Source organism: Ranitomeya variabilis, chromosome 1 (genome assembly GCF_051348905.1).
Source record: "Ranitomeya variabilis isolate aRanVar5 chromosome 1, aRanVar5.hap1, whole genome shotgun sequence".
Classification (NCBI taxonomy): Eukaryota; Metazoa; Chordata; class Amphibia; order Anura; family Dendrobatidae; genus Ranitomeya; species Ranitomeya variabilis.
In genome coordinates, this window is record NC_135232.1 from 19,593,490 (window position 1) to 19,614,071 (window position 20,582).

The 20,582-nt window shown below is 43.2% G+C and overlaps 1 long non-coding RNA gene across 1 annotated transcript in view; it reads left to right on the forward strand.

Moving 5' to 3' along the window:
* Positions 1 to 3,367: 3,367 nt before the first annotated feature.
* LOC143793654 (uncharacterized) overlaps positions 3,368 to 20,582 on the forward strand; it is a 342,716-nt gene continuing 325,501 nt past the window's right edge. The window contains exons 1-2 of the long non-coding RNA XR_013220173.1: positions 3,368 to 3,458; positions 10,289 to 10,433. This is a non-coding gene — a long non-coding RNA (uncharacterized LOC143793654). The remainder of the gene's footprint in view (positions 3,459 to 10,288; positions 10,434 to 20,582) is intronic.

The following is a 20,582-nucleotide window of genomic DNA, read 5'->3' on the forward strand; positions in this document are numbered from 1 at the left end:
CAATAATTATTCAACCCCTAGGTTTAATATTTTGTGGAATAACCTTTGTTTGCAATTACAGCTAATAATCGTCTTTTATAAGACCTGATCCGGCCGGCACAGGTCTCTGGAGTTATCTTGGCCCACTCCTCCATGCAGATCTTCTCCAAGTTATCTAGGTTCTTTGGGTGTCTCATGTGGACTTTAATCTTGAGTTCCTTCCACAAGTTTTCAATTGGGTTAAGGTCAGGAGACTGACTAGGCCACTGCAACACCTTGATTTTTTGCCTCTTGAACCAGGCCTTGGTTTTCTTGGCTGTGTGCTTTGGGTCGTTGTCTTGTTGGAAGATGAAATGACGACCCATCTTAAGATCCTTGATGGAGGAGCGGAGGTTCTTGGCCAAAATCTCCAGGTAGGCCATGCTACCCATCTTCCCATGGATGCGGACCAGATGGCCAGGCGCCTTGGCTGAGAAACAGCCCCACAGCATGATGCTGCCACCACCATGCTTGACTGTAGGGATGGTATTCTTGGGGTCGTATGCAGTGCCATCCAGTCTCCAAACGTCACGTGTGTGGTTGGCACCAAAGATCTCGATCTTGGTCTCATCAGACCAGAGAACCTTGAACCAGTCAGTCTCAGAGTCCTCCAAGTGATCATGAGCAAACTGTAGACGAGCCTTGACATGACGCTTTGAAAGTAAAGGTACCTTACGGGCTCGTCTGGAACGGAGACCATTGCGGTGGAGTACGTTACTTATGGTATTGACTGAAACCAATGTCCCCACTGCCATGAGATCTTCCCGGAGCTCCTTCCTTGTTGTCCTTGGGTTAGCCTTGACTCTTCGGACAAGCCTGGCCTCGGCACGGGAGGAAACTTTCAAAGGCTGTCCAGGCCGTGGAAGGCTAACAGTAGTTCCATAAGCCTTCCACTTCCGGATGATGCTCCCAACAGTGGAGACAGGTAGGCCCAACTCCTTGGAAAGGGTTTTGTACCCCTTGCCAGCCTTGTGACCCTCCACGATCTTGTCTCTGATGGCCTTGGAGTGCTGCTTTGTCTTTCCCATGTTGACCATGTATGAGTGCTGTTCACAAGTTTGGGGAGGGTCTTAAATAGTCAGAAAAGGCTGGAAAAAGAGATAATTAATCCAAACATGTGAAGCTCATTGTTCTTTGTGCCTGAACTACTTCTTAATACTTTAGGGGAACCAAACAGAATTCTGGTGGGTTGAGGGGTTGAATAATAAATGACCCTCTGAAAAGACATTTCACAATTAAAAAAAAAAATAAACAAAGAAATAACATTCTTTTTTGCTGCAGTGCATTTCACACTTCCAGGCTGATCTACAGTCCAAATGTCACAATGCCAAGTTAATTCCAAATGTGTAAACCTGCTAAATCTGCAGGGGGTTGAATACTACTTGTAGGCACTGTACTTATATTGGTTGTTATGCTGTATAATGCCTTGTATCATAATGCTGCTATGATGTATAATATATATACAGTGGGGGAAAAAAGTATTTAGTCAGCCACCAATAGTGCAAATTCTACCACTTAAGATGAGAGAGGCCTGTAATTGACAATATAGGTAGACCCCAAGTATGAGAGTCAAAATTGAGAAAACAAATCCAGAAAATCACCTTGTCTGATTTGGCAAGATTTTTTGGCAAATTATGGTTGAAAATAATTATTTGGTCACCTAAAAACATGTAAGAATTCTGGCTCTCACAGATCTGTAACTTCTTCTTTAAGAGGCTCCTCTGTCCTCCACTCATTACCTGTAGTAATGGCGCCTGTTTGAACTTGTTATCAGTATAAAAGACATCTGTGCACACCCTCAAACAGTCTGACTCCAAACTCCACTATAGTGAAGACCAAAGAGCTGTCGAAGGACACCAGAAACAAAATTGTAGCCCTGCACCAGGCTGGGAAGACTGAATCTGCAACAGGCAAGCAGCTTGGTGTGATGAAATCAACTGTGGGAGCAATAATAAGAAAATGGAAGACATACAAGACCACTGATAATCTTCCTTGATCTGGAGATCCACACAAGATCTAACCCCGTGGGGTCAAAATGATCACAATAACGGTGAGCAAAAATCCCACAACCACACAGGGGGACCTAGTGAATGACCCGCATAGAGCTGGGACCACCGTAACAAAGGCTACCATCAGTAACACACTACGCCGCCAGGGACTCAGATCCTGCAGTGCCAGACGTGTCCCCCTGCTTAAGCCAGTACATGTCCGGGCCCGTCTAAAGTTTGTTAGAGAGCATTTGGATTGTCCAGAAGATTATTGGGATAATGTCATATGGTCTGATGAAACCAAAGTAGAACTGTTTGGTAGAAACAAAACTCATCGTGTTTGGAGGAGACAGAATGCTGAGTTGCATCCAAAGAACACCATACCTACTGTGAAGCATGGGGGTGGCAATATCATGCTTTGGGGCTGTTTCTCCACAAAGGGTCCAGGACAACTGATCCATGTACATGAAAGAATGAATGGGGATATGTATCGTGAGATTTTGAGTGCAAACCTCCTTCCATCAGCAAGGGCATTGAAGATGACACGTGGATGGGTCTTTCAGCATGATAATGATCCCAAGCACACCACCAGGGCATTGAAGAAGTGGCTTTGTAAGAAGCATATGAAGGTCCTGGAGTGGCCTAGCCAGTCTCCAAATCTCAACCACATAGAAAACCTTTGAGGGGAGTTGAAAGTCTGTGTTGCCTAGTGAAAGGCCCAAAACATCACTGCTCTAGAGGAGATATCCATGGAGGTGTCAGGATAATGTAAATATGTCATGTTCTGAGTGTACTTTTAGAAGGTTCCATGGCTTTACAGACACACGCTGTGGGCTTTCTGACCCCCCCTCTCTTCCCCCCAGCTGCCTGTGGGTGAATACACTTCTCCTCTGCCAGCCAGCTCTGCGTAATCCTATACTCCTTCCCCACTCCCTCATGAATGTTAATTAGCAGAGCTCAGCTCTTTTGTTTGCAGCCTTTATGATGAATAATTTGACCCCAGGTGGTGACAGAGATATAAAAGTTACATATTCCAAATGTCCACCATTAGATGTATGACCCACTGAAATCTCTTGCATCCAAACCCAACTGAATTCAAGGAATAGATTTCTCTGTAAGCAGGTCATGTATCCACTTCCTTTTTATACTTAAATGAACCCCCATGTTATGCTGAACATAATGATAATATTTTGTCTTTCTTCTGCGAGGTTCACCCTAAGAGAAATGGGTAATAGCAGGATTTCATATCTTTCAGAAAGGGGAGTATTCAGCCACCCAGTGAGGTCAACACAGGGGGAGTGCCTTGGTTTTGTGCACAGGAATAAGATAAAGGGAGCTCATTTTGCCATAGTCTTTGTCCAGGGAGCTAGCTGAGAGACACTCTGCAATGCAGTATGATGTATCATCTCTCCCCAGCACCGCATGGTCTGCTATGAATTAACTTAAGCATCAGTAAGTGTTTTTCTTCCTTTAATCCCTTTTTATTTTGTAATTGTCTGTACATACAAAATTGTCTCTTTTTATAATATCTTTTATATATTTTTGTAAACCCTGCTAATCTTTTTTGGAGTTAAATATATAATTTTTGATAGCGTTGTTTTCCTTGCTCTTAAACTTACCCTAAAGCCTCTTACCTAAGCCATTGTTTCTAATTGGGTTGGCTCCTGACCCGTTATTAAATAAGAAATAGGAGCTGGTGGCTGTGGAAGTGTCCTGAGCTTTTGGGGGAAAATGGCAGCGACGGACAGCATTGATAATTAGTAGTTATATCGCCCTCGCAGCAGTGTGCCCATTATCCAGTACCTAGCAAAGGCAGCCTTTCCGACAACTAATTATCCCAGGTGCAGTTCCCTGTCTGACCTGAGGGTTAGGCTGGTTTCACATTTGCGTTTTTTGCCGCTGCGTTTTAGCGCAAAAAAAGCATGCGTTTTTTTCCCTATATTTAACATTAAAAACACATGCGTTTTTTTGTATGCGTTTTGCCACGTTTGACGACGCATGCGTCTTTTCTATGCTTGCGTTTTGTTGCAGAAATGCAACATGTAGTAATTTCTTGAGGCTTTTTTTGCCGCAAAAAAACGTATTGCTGTCTATGTAAACGCATGCGTTTTTAAGCACATGCGTTTGGTTGCATTTTAAACGCATGCTTTTCAATAGAAAAAAACAAGAATACACACTGATAAGCCACCCCCCACCATCAAGGTGATAAAGGGATCCAAACCCTAACCCTACCCCTACCCCTAACCCTAACCCTAGGGATCCTAACTAGGGTTGAGCAAAACAGATCAGCCAATTCAATTGCCGGCTTTTCATTTCTCCTGCCTAAACCCGACATGATATGAGACATGATTACATACAGTAAACCATGTCATATCCCCCTTTTTTTTGCATATTCCACACTACTAATGTTAGTAGTGTGTATGTGCAAAATTTTGGCGCTGTAGCTATTAAATTTAAGGGTTAAATCGCGGAAAAAATTGGCGTGGGCTCCCGCGCAATTTTCTCCGCCAGAGTGGTAAAGCCAGTGACTGAGGGCAGATATTAATATCCTAGAGAGGGTCCATGGTTATTGGCCCCCCGCTGGCTACAAACAACTACCCCCAGCCATCCCAGAAAAGGCACATCTGGAAGATGCGCCTATTCTGGCACTTGGCCACTCTCTTCCCACTCCCGTGTAGCGGTGGGATATGGGGTAATGAAGGGTTAATGTTACCTTGCTATTGTAAGGTGACATTAAGCCACATTAATAATGGAGAGGCGTCAATTATGATACCTATCCATTATTAATCCAATTGTATGAAATGGTTAAAAAACACACACATGCAATATTGCAAAGTATTTTAATGAAATAAACACACAGGTTGTTGTAATATTTTATTGCTCTCTCAATCCACCTGAAGACCCTCGTTCTGTAACAAATTAAAAATAATAAACCAACAATATACATACCTTCCGTAGATCTGTAACGTCCCACGATGTAAATCCATCTGAAGGGGTTAAAATATTTTACAGGCAGGAGCTCTGCTATAATGCAGCGGTGCTCGTGCCTGTAAACCCCGGGGAATGAAGGTAATGTAGGTCAATGACCTATAGTTACCTTCAGTCGCGGTGATGCGCCTTGTGCTGGATGTCCTCATGAACTGGCGCCTGGGAACTTTTTCCCACGCTCGACGTCATATGAGGACATCCAGCAGAGGGCGCATCACCGCGACTGAAGGTAACTATAGGTCATTGACCTACATTTCCTTCATTCCCCGGGGTTTTACAGGCACGAGCACCGCTTTAACACTTTGGGGGGAAATTGCGTGGGAGCCCACGCCAATTTTTTCCGCGATTTAACCCTTAAATTTAATAGCTACAGCGCCGAAATGTTGCACATACACACTACTAACATTAGTAGTGTGGAATATGCAAAAAAAAGGGGGATATGACATGGTTTACTGTATGTACACCATGTCTCATATCCTGTCGGGTTTAGGCAGGAGAAATGAAAAGCCGGCAATTGAATTACCGGCTTTTCACATATATCGCGCTGAAGTAAATATAAATACAGAATATATATATATATATATATATATATATATGTGTGTCTCAATGACATATGTATATATAAAAAAGGAAACCCGACTTTGGAGCGAAGATCGCCGACCCGATCCCATGAGGCAGCTGTCACACACTTCTCAGCATGCATTTCAAAAACGCAAACGCTGGAAAAAACGCATGTAAACGCGTCAAAACGCTGCGGTTTTTTTACCGCATGAGAAAACGCATGCGTCTAAAAAACGCAGCGTTTGCACGCGTTTACATGCGTTTTTTTCAACACCTGCATTTGCATTTTAAACGCTGCGTTTTTAAACGCAAATGTGAAACTAGCCTAAGGGGGTTGCCAGAGAGCTGCGAGTTCCAAACCGGAACTCAGAAGTGGGATATAGATAAATCCCCTTCAGAAAAGAATCGGGGGCAACCAAACACCCCTGTTTCATGACAGGAGGAATGGGCCAACATACCACCAACAGTGTGCGCCAACCATGTGAAGACTTACAGAAAGCGTTTGTCTTCTGTCATTGCCAACAAAGGAAATATAACAAAATATTGAGACGAACTTTTGTTAATGACCAAATACTTATTTTCCACCATAGTTTACAAAACAAATCTTGCCAAATCAGACAAGGTGATTTTCTGGATTTGTTCTCTCAATTTTGACTCTCAAGTTGTGGTCTACCTATGATGTCTATTACAGGCCTCTCTCTAGTGATGAGCGAGTGTACTCGTTGCTCGGGTTTTCTCGAGCACGCTCGGGTTGTCTCTGAGTATTTGTAACTGTTCGGAGATTTAGTTTTTGTTGACGCAGCTGCATGATTTTTGGCTGCTAGCCAGCCTGAGTACATGTGGGGGTTGACTAGTTGCTAGGGAAACCCCACATGTATTCAAGCTGTCTATCAGCTGTAAATCATGCAGCTGAGGCAACGAAAACTAAATCTAAGAGCAGTTACTAATACTTGGAGACCACCCGAGCAACGAGTACACTACCTCTCTCATCTTTTTAAGTAGGAGAACTTGCACAATTGGTGGCTGACTAAATACTTTTTTTCCCCACTGTATGTTCCGATACTGTATAGATAGGGAAAGTGTAGTATTTGGATTAGCCCACTAGAGGGGGCATTGTAGGATAGTAATCAGAATAAGATAGGAACTAGCTAAGTTAGGAGGAGCCAACTGCAGGACCGGCCCGAGAGATTACGGCGCCCTAGGCGAAACTATTTTGTTGCGCCCCTACTACTTTTAACATTCCTTCCAACTTTTGAAGATGGGAAAGAGGGATAAAGTTTGCGGCGCCGCAGCAAATTTTAGGCCACGCCTCTGACCACACCCATTCATAACTAGCCACACCCATATCCACGTCCCAACCACACCCATTTAGCACTGCTGATCACACTGTTTCATAAAGAATAATTATAAACAAAAAAATATGGCCACACAGTGCTCCATACTGTATAATGGCCACACATGATGCTCCATAATGTATAATGGCCACACATGATGCTCCATACTGTATAATGGCCCCACATGATGCTCCATACTGTATAATGGCCACACATGATGCTCCATACTGTATAATGACCACACATGATGCTCCATACTGTATAATGGCCACACATGATGCTCCATACTGTATAATGGCCACACATGATGCTCCATATTGTATAATGACCACACATGATGCTCCATACTGTATAATGACCACACATGATGCTCCATACTGTATAATGACCCCACATGATGCTCCATACTGTATAATGACCGCACATGATGCTCCATACTGTATAATGACCGCACATGATGCTCCATACTGTATAATGGCCACACATAAAGCTCCATACTGTATAATGACCCCACATGATGCTCCATACTGTATAATGACCGCACATGATGCTCCATACTGTATAATGACCCCACATGATGCTCCATACTGTATAATGGCCACACATGATGCTCCATACTGTATAATGACCACACATGATGCCCCATACTGTATAATGGCCACACATGATGCTCCATACTGTATATTGGCCGCACATGATACTTCGTACCGTATAATGGCCACACATAGCTACTCCTACACACGCAGCTCCGCTCCATACACCTCGTACACACGCGGCTCCACTCCGTACACCTCGTACACATTTAGCTCTGCTCCATACACCTCATACACACACGGCTCCGCTCCATACACCTCATACACATTCAGCTCCGCTCCATACACCTTTTGCCTTTTGAAAAGATTTTTTATAATTTTTTCTATTGTTTCTCTGGTGCCCCCTTAGGGTCGGCGCCCTAGGCGGCCGCCTAGTTCGCCTATACGTTCGGGCCGGCTCTGGCCAACTGTATAAGGTAGAGAGGACTTCCTGAATTGGGGAAGTAGGGCCTGGGAGCCTGGACAGGGCAGCTGTGCCACGCAATGTTCAACTAAAGGAGCACGGCTCGTCCAGGGTCTAGGAGCAATGGTCATTTGGGAGATGAAGGAATACATGAAGGGCAGCTTCAATGTGGTTGCAGTAAACTACGTGGGAAAACGCCTAAGTGTCCAGGGTGAAACGGACAGGGAATTCTTGAAGTTAGGCAGGCCAGACAGAACGCTGCTGTAGCAGAGACGACGGTATGACTCTGCAATATTCCTGGGGGTGTACGGGATGGCACAGGGAAAGGAAAGGTTGTGATGTGTGAAGGATCCTGTGTTGTACCTGTGATTAATCTGGATGAGCTGAAACAAGAAATGAGTAAAGTGGTTAGTTTAAAACTGGATTTGGACTCTGCTTGTCTTTGCATAATATTTGGGAAAGGAAACCCCCAGCAGACTATAGAGGACTCAGATGTGCAAGTAAGTGAGCCATCCAACACACAACAGAAGGGACAATGTATTTATGTGACGGAGGGCCAGGGTGTGCAAGTACTACCACCCTATGCCACGACTTCCCCCCTGGCCTCTGTTACATATACACTATAAGGCTCCCGGGGTGATCCAGAGACTCTGCAGTATTGATCAGCCTCCACTGGTCTAGTCAGTTTTGGACACTTCTTCTTAGTCCTTCCGTCTTCATACATCATGTGAGAACTTTCTGTTAATGCTTTTAACTAATATGACAGACAACCAGTCCTCACAGCAAGTTATACTTGTCTCAGACTCGCAAGCTCTAAGTGAAGGCTCTGAAGGCCTCACTACTCTCATTCTCCTCCACAGTCTCTCTAGATCCATACATCACCTTGTCTGCATCCACAAGGCCTCTACATGGCTGCTTCTCTAAACCTCACAGCTGTTCTCACATTGCTCTGCCATCCTCCTATAACCCACTGGCATGCTCCTCAGGGCGGTCCCTAACATTGGGCACTATCTCTCTTTTCAGACACTTCCCTGGAGGCCAAGTCTATCACTAGCAATTCTTCTTATTGGTTTTGTCCCTCTGTCTCCACTCTCCTCATTGCAAGGGTTTGAAACAGTAGAGATGAGAGTGTGGTCAGACATCTGAGAATCAGGCCCATGCATATAATATCAGACGACTTGATAGGTGTGTGCACGTGACATCAGAGGACTTGGGAGGTCTATACATGTGATGTCAGAGGACTTGGGAGGTCTACGTATGTGATGTCAGAGGACTTGGGGGGTCTATACATGTGACATCAGAAGACTTGGGAGGTCTATGTATGTGATGTCAGAAGACTTGGGAGGTCTATGTTTGGGACATCAAAAAACTTGGGAGGCCTATGTATGTGACACAAAGTACTTGGAAGGTCTTCGTGTGTGACATCAGAAGACTTGGGAGGTCTATGTTTGTGACATCAGAGGACTTGGGAGGTCTATGTGTGTGACATCAGAAGACTTAGGAGGTCTATGTATGGGATGTCAGAGGACTTGGGAGGTCTATGTATGTGACATCAAAAAACTTGGGAGGTCTATGTATGTGACACAGAGGACTTGGAAGGTCTATGTGTGTGACATCAGGAGACTTGGGAGGTCTATGTATGTGACATCGGAGGATTTGGGTGGTCTATGTGTGTGACATCAGAGGACTGATGAGGTATACATAGATTACATCAGAGGACTTGGGAGGTCTATGTATGTGACGTCAGAGGACTTGGGAGGTATATGTATATGACATCTTGGGAGGTCTATGTATGTGACACAAGAGGACTTGGGAGGTCTATGTATGTGATGTCAGAGGACTTGGGAAGTCTATGTATGTGATGTCAGAGGACTTGGGAGGTCTATGTATGCGACGTCAGAGGACTTGGGAGGTCTATATATGTGACATTGGAGGATTTGGGTGGTCTATGTGTGTGACATCAGAGGACTGATGAGGTCTATATATGTGACATCAGAGAACCTGGGAGGTATATGTATATGACATCTTGGGAGGTCTATGTATGTGATATCAGAGGACTGATGTGGTCTATGTATGTGACATCAGAGGACTTGGGAAGTCTATGTATGTGACACAACAGCACTTGGGAGGTCTATGTATGTGATATCAGAGGACTTGGGAGGTCTATGTATGTGATATCAGAGGACTGATGTGGTCTATGTATGTGATACCATGATAATCTGTCGTGCAATGTAGTAGAGGGAGCAGGCTGACAGGATGTAGGAAGCAGAGCCCGGCTCTTGAGCCAGGACAGGTGAGTAACAAATATGCCATCATGCCATATATGCTTTAGATGGGAAGCCCCATTTTGATTCATTTCTTGGATCATACATGGTAATAAATCTGCTCCAATGATTTCCATAGATGTCTATACTGATCCATTGATGGTGTCCTCTGAGATCCAGTAAGTATCAACGATCAATAAGCAGGAGAAGACTCGTTCTCGAACTTGTGAGCACATTGTAGGAATTGTGCAGTTTGCAGGAAGATTAATTCTGTCACCTGACAGGTAAGAAACATAAATCGTTCTCAATGCAAATGATCAACAATAAAAATTCACAAAGCAACGCACCAGAGAGGGAATCAAAGGGAGCGCGTAGCTTTAATGTCCCGAAGAAGACGGCAGCCACCTGGTAATGATGGGACCGATAATCGCTCTTTGCTGCTTTAGTCTTCTGCTTAGAAAATGCTTTTTCAGGGACTCGACACCAGTGGTCTGTAGACAGGACGACCCGATGTACAGAAGACCCTCAGGGGGCACATGATGAGGGACATGTAATGATGGGGAGAACGTGTCTCCACAGTTCTACCCTGATACAAGGATACTTTGTAGCATCAGTTGGCGCAGTATTGTGACATCCGGAGATGCTTCGTCTCTCTGTTTCTGACTCTCCTGTCATCTCCATCTCTCTCTACTCTTTGCACTAAAAATAACTTGTATCAGTCGTGTTTCTTCCTTTGGTGCCATATGGCGGCTTACATGATGCGGTACGTGGGAAGCATCTGAGCAGCGCACGGTCGGGTGCAGCCCTCTTAGGTCTGGTGCTCCCCCACAAGTGCAGCACCGACGTACTGTGAGCGGAGCGAAAATTCAGCGTTCAGAAACATATACGCCTGAAATCTGCCCAGAACGACACAGAACCGAGCCGAACTAGCGAGAGATATTAACCCCTTAACGGCGGAGCCTTTTTTGTTTTTCCGTTTTCGTTTTTTCCTCCTCTTCTTCCAATAGCCATAGCATTCACATTTTGCCACCGACATACACGTATCAAGACTTGCATTTTTTTTTTGCAGGACGAGTTGTATTTTTGAATTCCACCATTTATTTTACCATTAAATGTCCTGAAAAAAGAATCCAGGTGCTTTAAAATAGTGAAAATAAACCCAATATTCTGACATTTTTTGGTTTCGTTTTTACAAAGTTAATTGTGCAGTAAAAATAATCTTGTGCCGTGATTCTCAGGCGAGGGCAATTATAATAAGAAAAAACATGTAGGGTTTTTTTACAGTTCAGAGGTTAAAAAGGTCAGAAGTTTGTTTAAAAAAAGTAACCTTGTGTCGCCATTTTGTGAGACGTAGCGTTTTATTATTTTTCCATCCATGGAAACCTATAGTTTTAATTGATACTATTTGGGGGCGCATACGACTTTTTGATCACTTTTTATTGCATTTTGTAAATTCTGGTGGCTTTTTCCAATTTTTCATCATTAGGAATATATATAAGCTATATTTTATTTGTTCTGGAAGTTACGCTGATATGTCAATTTGGAATCATTTTAATATATAAAATAACATATAACATAAAAACAACAATAATAATAATACATAGTATAATAATATATAATATAAAAAAAATATAATATATAATTATATATACATATAATAAAAATAATAAGAAAAGATATACACACACATATATATTTAGTATTAGTAGTAGTAGTAGTATTTATTTGTATTTTTTATACACTTATTTACGCTGGGGAAAAGTGGGCAATTTAAATATAAATATGTATATAGTTTTTTTTTGTTAAAATTTTTTTTAGATGTTTTTCATTTTTTATTTTTCATTTTTTCCTATATTTAGGAATTGTTCTTGTTTTTTGGATTCTTTTTAAGATACACTATAAGCAACAACATTGTGGTGTGTGGTGGATAACTTATCTTCTATGAACCCTACCCACAAGCTGCTCTTCACAGGACATCTTACATGACAGCCCCCGGCTGCCACGGAATCCAATCTGCACCCCGATTGCATAATTTGGGTGTGCCGGTGACCATCGGAGGTGACGGCTGCCACCTTGAAGACTTTTAAATGCCGCTCGATTGAAGCTGACATTGAAAGCATCAGTTACACAGATCCTGAGTCTACTGATGTAGCGCATGTAAGACGGCTGTCACAAAAGGATTAATATCATTTAGTACTGGAAAGATAAATTGTTGTAGATCAAAAGTGTGTAAAAGCCATGCCACCGCGACAAGGTGTACCCAACCAGGACTGTCCTAACCTGCCTATAGAATTATAACCTCACATAGTATCAGACGGCACCATTGTAGATGGGGACGAGCGGGACCAAAGCCAAACTATACGGACACCCAGCCATGGGAAGCTGTATAGATGAAACGCGCTGCTCAAAAAAGGGGGCCACACCCCTGTCTGTGCAGAGTACAAGAAACTACAGAAAAAACAAAGAAATGAGCCGGAGCATAAGTTGGTATATGTGTAGTGTGTAGGATCACGTTCACACTGTGGCCATTTAACAGACAAAACCTAAGATAGAAACAAAATGAGAATACTTTGTGAGTAAGAAAGTAACAAGTAATAGTGTGTATAAATAACATGGAGAGTAAGGAAACATTCTTTTTGATTTAAAAAGAAAAGTGTAAAATCCATCCCACTGCGACAAGGTCCACAATCAGGTAGAATCAGGGGGGTGGCCCCCATTTTTTAGCTAGGCATTTCACTTCTATAGCTTCCCATGCCCAGATATCTGAAGAGTCGGACCCCGGTCAGATGATACAATGTGGGGTTTTAATACTACAGAATAGGACTGTCACAATGGGTACACTGTGTCACGGTGGGATGGCTTTAAGGCTTTTTTTAAATCAAACACAGCATTTGCTAAGTCCCCTATGTTATTTACTTACATACAACAGGGTATATGCTCATTTTGCTTCTTTCTTAAGTGTTTTCTATGTGTCTCTAAGGTTACTAAAAAATAAACCCTGTGTAGTCTGGAATCATCAGCTACTTATTAGCTCCTCGCTCGCTTGCCTTGCAGTAATCAGTATCAAACTAGGAGTACAAAGTCATGTCAATGTAAGGGAGGAAGAACAGAGGAGACAAAAGAGCATTTCTTCTTAACTATGCCAGATGTAAATTCAGTAGGCCGGAGACATAAGCTATTGTCTTTATGTTAACTTTTGAGTCGATGTTTGTTGTCACTTATTGTCTTCTATCTTTGCAAGACAGAGACGTAGGGCCATAGAACAATGGATGTTTGCTAAATATGTTGATTGACCATTGTGTGACTCATGTGGCTTGTTGATCTGCTAAACAGAGAAGGATTAACTATGCAGGTTGACAAAATACTCAAACAATGAGAGTTAAAGTGCGATATGTCTCTGAAACATGGAGACTTTACAAAACCACAGCCAGGAACATTCTACAGAATGTCAGCTTAGGGGACCATGGCCCACAGATCTGCTCTGTTGATTATCACTGAGCCCTCAGAGATGTCTTGAAGAATCCAGGTTGGGACAATCAGGTCACCTGGCCACATACCTCACTGCTCTCGGTCAGCTTCCTAAGCTAGTCATTACCTCCTCGCTGTGGGGGCCTGCAAAAGCGGGGAGCCACAAGATGGGGTAGTCAGCCCTAGAGTCACAGCCGCTCTAATCCCAGCGAGTCATCGGAAGGGTGAGACTCTGTAATTTTGCACCATATTTGGTATTTGCTGGGACTGTTCTACACTGGGGAAAAAAGTATTTAGTCAGCGACCAATTGTGCAAGTTCTCCCACTTAAAAAGATGAGAGCAGCCTGTAATTGACATCATAGGAAGACCACAACTATGAGAGTCAAAATGAGAAAACAAATCCAGAAAATCACCTTGTCTGATTTGGCAAGATTTATTTTGCAAATTATGGTGGAAAATAAGTACTTGGTCATTAACAAAAGTTCATCTCAATATTTAGTTTTTTATCCTTTGTTGGCAATGACAGAGATCAAACGTTTTCTGTAAGCCTTCACAAGGTTGGCACACACTGTTGTTGGTATGTTGGCCCATTCCTCCATGCGCCTCTTTGGACGAATGATACCAGGAAATCCAAGGTTTCTTAAAATATCTATTTATTTCTTCATATTAAAAACAGGTAACAAAAAAGGTCAGGCAGTTTGGATACACTCATGATTTTAAAAAAGGCATAGAAACCAACATGTTTCGACCCAGGCAGGTCTTAATCATAGAGTTCCTTTTGGAGTTCCACTGGGCAACACGGACTTTCAACTCCCTCCAAAGGTTTTCTATGGGGTTGAGATCTGGAGCCTGGCTAGGCCACTCCAGGACTTTCATATCCTTCTTACGAAGCCATTCCTTCGTTGCCCTGGCGGTGTGCTTGTGATCATTATCATGCTGAAAGACCATCCACGTTTCATCTTCAATGCTCTTGCTGATGGAAGGAGGTTTGCACTCAAAATCTCACGATACATGACCCCATTCATTCTTTCATGTACACGGATCAGTCATCCTGGTCCCTTTGCAGAGAAACAGCCCCAAAGCATGATGCTGCCACCCCCATGCTTCACAGTAGGTACGGTGTTCCTTGGATGCAACTCAATATTCTGTCTCCTCCAAACATGACAAGTTTTGTTTCTACCAAACAGTTCCACTTTGGTTTCATCAGACCATAAGACATTCTTCAATACTTTTCTGGATAATCCAAATGCTCTCTAGCAAACTTCAGATGGGCCCGGACATGTACTGGCTTAAGCAAGGGGACACATTTGGCATTGTCCCTGGTGGCGTAGTGTGTTATTGATGGTAGCCTTTGTTACGGTGGTCCCAGTTCTATGCAGGTCATTCACTAGGTCCCCCCGTGTGGTTCTGGTATTTTTGCTCACCCTTCTGATGATCATTTTAACCCCATGGGGTGAGATCTTGCGTAGAGCCCCAGATCAAGGGAGATTATCATCTTATTATTGCTCCCACAGTTGATTTCATCACAGCAAGCTGCTTGCCTATTGCAGATTCAGACTTCCCAGCCTGGTGCAGGGCTACAATTTTGTTTCTGGTGTCCTTCTACAGCTCTTTGGTCTTCACCTTAGTGGAGTTTGGAGTCAGACTGTTTGAGGTTGTGGACAGGTTTCTTTTATACTGATAACAAGTTCAAACAGGAGCCATTACTACAGGTAATGAGTGGAGGACAGAGGAGCCTCTTAAAGAAGAAGTTACAGAACTGTGAGAGCCAGAAATCTTGCATGTTTTTCGGTGACCAAATACTTATTTCCCACCATAATTTGCAAAATAAATCTTTCCAAATCAGACAAGGTGATTTTTTGGATTTGTTTTCTCATTTTGACTCTCACAGTTGTAGTCTACCTATGATGTCAATTAAAGGCCTCTCTCATCTTTTAAGTGGGAGAACTTGCACAATTGGTGGCTGACTAAAAACTTTTTTCCCCACTGTATATATTATTGCCTGTTTTGTGGTTCAATAAATTATTGCCACATGGTTTTACCCTCACCCTGTGTTGTCTGAGTAGTATTATGACCATGGGAAAAGAGCGGGCGTTCAGTGGGATGAGCCCTGGTCCATGTGGTCTCTGGCCAGTGGACGAGAGCACCCGCTGACCTTCATGTCTCCACAATAGGTAACCGCACAGAGAAGAGTCAAACTCACAGGTAACACTCACTGAGCCCTCGACCTGCTGCTCTGCAAGTTGCAATGTTGGAGACAATTGAGAGCATACTTTCTGCTGCTCTTTTGTCCCAAATTTTGCGAGATTCCCAATGTCTAACTGTTAAAGAAGTGAAGCTTTGACTACAGAACAGCCCCATGTTGTCTAACTGTGCAGCTGAATGTGATCCTTTAAAGGTTGAAGATAACATGTGCCTGTACGGGGTGTAATTACTTATGCAGGGCTCATGCGCTGGGTTATTTTCCAGTCTGAATGTATTTGTTTGTATGTTTATTCACAATCTGAGCTGCATGAGAAATTCTCCGACCTCCGTGACATTCATTTATCATCCTGTGAACTAGAAAAGACTTTGGATTTGTCTTTGAAGTCTAGAAGGAGCATCCTCGTGTCTCTTCCCCGTACATCACACGGGCTAATTGAAGTAAAAAGTAAAATCCATCTCTGACTGCGGAAACTCGAGTACATTGAAAGATATCAATTATGCTAATTAGGCTGCTATCAGGTCGGCGCTTGGAAGTTTTCCATGGGATCTAGGACATGATATTTAAGAACCCTCTTAACACAGCCTGAAATATGAACCCATTTACATAAACCGAGTCTCTACAATAGCCTCATAAAATCTTCCGCACTTCACTGCACGACCCCTGGGACCCGACGCTTTATTTATCTATTTACTGTAAGGAGACAAAGACTGGAAGGATGGAGTCAAAGAGAAGATGTGCAGGATTGCAGCATGTGCCATCTGTTACAGTGGCATCAAAAGAGTGGGACAATGCGTCCTCCAGAGCTGTCTATTCATATAAAGCCTGGAACGTCACATTTCATTGAGATGTAGGTCTTGGTCTCCTGGTCTCCTTCTCACTCTACAAGCTTAGCTAATTATCAGCAGATTTCCTGATCATCTTCTCATTCTACAAGCCTTTGTGGTTATCAGTATGTCTCCTGGTCATCTTCTCACTTTAAAAGCCAGTGTGATGATCAGCATGCCCCCTGGTCTCCTACTCACTCTACAAGGCTTTGTGATGATCAGGATGTCTCCTGGTCATCTTCTCACTCTACAAGCCTTTGTGGCTTTCAGCATGTCTCTTGCTCTCCTTCTCACCCTACAAGCCTTTTATGATGATCAGCATGTCCCATGATCTCTTTCTCAAGTTACAAGCCTTTGTGATGATCAGCATGTCTTCTGGTCACCTTTTCACTCTGCAAACTATTGTGCTTATCAGCGTATCTCTTGGTCTCCCTCTCACTCTAAAACACTTTTGGATGCTCAGCATGTCTCCTTTTCTCCTTCTCACTCTACAAGTCTTTGTGATGATCAACATGTGTCCTTATGTTCTTTTATCTCCACAAGCCAGTGTAAATATTAACATATCCCATGGTTCATCCATCCTCTACAATCCTTTGTGGTAATTATCAGCATGTCTCTTGGTCTCCTTCTCATTCTATAAGCCATCATTTCACCTTGTCATCTTCTCACTCTACAAAGCCTTTTGAGGTTATCAGCATGTCTCTTGGTCTCCTTCTCAATCTACAAGCCTTTGTGATGATCATCATGTCTTCTGGTCATCTTCTCACTCTACAAGCCTTTGAGGTTATCAGCATGTCTCTTGGTCTCCTTCTCAATCTACAAGCCTTTGTGATGATCATCATGTCTTCTGGTCATCTTCTCACTCTACAAGCCTTTGAGGTTATCAGCATGTCTCTTGGTCTCCTTCTCAATCTACAAGCCTTTGTGATGGTCATCATGTCTTCTGGTCATCTTCTCACTCTACAAGCCTTTGAGGTTATCAGCATGTCTCTTGGTCTCCTTCTCAATCTACAAGCCTTTGTGATGATCATCATGTCTCCTGGTCATCTTCTCACTCTACAAGCCTTTGAGGTTATCAGCATGTCTCTTGGTCTCCTTCTCAATCTACAAGCCTTTGTGATGGTCATCATGTCTTCTGGTCATCTTCTCACTCTACAAGCCTTTGAGGTTATCAGCATGTCTCTTGGTCTCCTTCTCAATCTACAAGCCTTTGTGATGATCATCATGTCTCCTGGTCATCTTCTCACTCTACAAGCCTTTGAGGTTATCAGCATGTCTCTTGGTCTCCTTCTCACTCCACGAGCCTTTCTGATGATCACTATGTCTCTTGATCTCCTTCTCACTCTACAAGCCTGCGTGATGATCAGCATGTATCCTGGTTATCTTTTCACTTGGCAAGTATTTGTGGTTATCAGCATGTCTCCTGGTCATCTTCTCGGTCTACAAGTCTTTGTAATTAACAGTTGGTTTCTCCACAGGTTGCAGCTGATCCTTAGTGGTCCAAGCAGAGATTCAATATTGAAATGTCTGTAACAAGTAGGTAATGTCTAAATTTTTAAAGTAGAAAAATCTTCTCGAGATAGAGCTAATTCAACGGTCTTCATGATCTTCCACTTCCAGCGCCACAACTACAAGGAGAACTGAGCAATAAATATCTGCTGCATTTTTGCACCCCTTCAGCTGATATAAACCCCGTATTCCATACATGCTGCCCTTTCCCACCTGTCTCCCATGTCTTATCTCCTGCTCCATCATCTACATAGGACATTCCTCCCTGGAGTCTGGGCTGATATGAAGCTCGGATAGATCCACCTCCAGACTATTTACCGCCCCAATAAAGTAACTTTTCAGTGTGTATCACCAGGACGCGGCTTTCAGACTATTCATTAAACTTTCTGCAGTTTTGTATCTACTGTAGGAGTCGGATCTGTCAGGTTCTCTGTCAGGTTCTCGCTGTTGTGTAAATAGTATGGAATAATTAGCAGAATCTGACATTATTACCGGCATCGGGTGTTCTGCCGGCTGATGATTCAGTCCTGCGATTCTTCACTAATTAGCCACATGTGACAACACTTTATTAGGATGCATCTGATAAAGTTATATTCTCCCGGGAGTTCATTGAGTGGAAATCTGCATCATGATAAAAGATTCTACAAGAAAGACGGAGGAGAGGTAATAAAGAAGAGCGTGATATGTCTGATAATGAGAGAAATAAAGGATGAAGATGAGCAGCATAGATACAAACCAAAACTTCACCACCACCATGCTTTACACTGCTAGTGGCAGGTTCTTCTGATGAAATGTTGCCTGTGGTTCCCACTTGTGTTCTTTGTGGTTATCTAGCTGGTTACGGAGCCTGGTTCCATAAGTCCTACCACATTCCAGGAGCTTATGGGTAAACTTTAGTTTTTTCAATGTGGGATCTGGACAGTTGTGGTTTACTCCTTATACCCCATCTAGATATGATGTGTGTGCATCTCTCTAATTGTCTCCTCCTGCACTGTGACCTTCGTGATGTTGAGAGCTTCCTGTAGGATGAAGCTCTGGTTTCCAGCATCTTTTGTACTGTGACTGTTCTTCCTGGACATTGGGGGTCTACTTCTGGTACCCTTATAGATATCATGTGTTCACTTTTAAGGTCATTAGAGCATCTCAGTTGGATTAAGGTCAGGTCTTTTACTAGGCCACTCCAAAGTCTTAATATTGTTTTTCTTCAGCCATTCAGAGGTGGACTTGCTGGTGCGTTTTGGATCATCGTCCTGCTGCATAACCCAAGTGCAATTCAGCCTGAAGTAACAATTTACGAACAGATGGCCAGACATTCTCCTTCAGGATTTTTTGGTAGACAGCAGAATTCATGGTTCCATTTACCACAGCCAGTCTTCCAGGTCCTGAAGCAGCAAAACAGCCCCAGACCATTGCACTACCACCACCACATTTTACTGTTGGTATGATGTTCCTTTTCTGAAATGCTGTGTTACATCTACACCAGATGTAATAGGACATACACCTTCAAAAAGTTCAACTTTTGTCTTGTCACTCCGTAGAGTACTTTCCAAAAGTCTTGGGGATGATCAAGATGTTTTCTGGCAAAAAGGAGACGAGCCTTTATGTTCTTATTGCTCAGCAGTGGTTTTCATCTTGGAACTCTGCCATGCCATGTGGTCAGGAGCGGTATTACATGTAACACTTATCACTGGTCTATCACATTACAGCACACCATGTGGTCAGGAGCGGTATTACATGTAACACTTATCACTGGTCTATCACATAACAGCGCACCATGTGGTCAGGAGCGGTATTACATGTAACACTTATCACTGGTCTATCACATAACAGCGCACCATGTGGTCAGGAGCGGTATTACATGTAACACTTATCACTGGTCTATCACATAACAGCGCACCATGTGGTCAGGAGCGGTATTACATGTAACACTTATCACTGGTCTATCACATAACAGCGCACCATGTGGTCAGGAGCGGTATTACAGGTAACACTTATCACTGGTCTATCACATAACAGCGCACCATGTGGTCAGGAGCGGTATTACATGTAACACTTATCACTGGTCTATCACATAACAGCGCACCATGTGGTCAGGAGCGGTATTACATGTAACACTTATCACTGGTCTATCACATAACAGCGCACCATGTGGTCAGGAGCGGTATTACATGTAACACTTATCACTGGTCTATCACATAACAGCGCACCATGTGGTCAGGAGCGGTATTACATGTAACACTTATCACTGGTCTATCACATAACAGCGCACCATGTGGTCAGGAGCGGTATTACATGTAACACTTATCACTGGTCTATCACATAACAGCGCACCATGTGGTCAGGAGCGGTATTACATGTAACACTTATCACTGGTCTATCACATAACAGCGCACCATGTGGTCAGGAGCGGTATTACATGTAACAC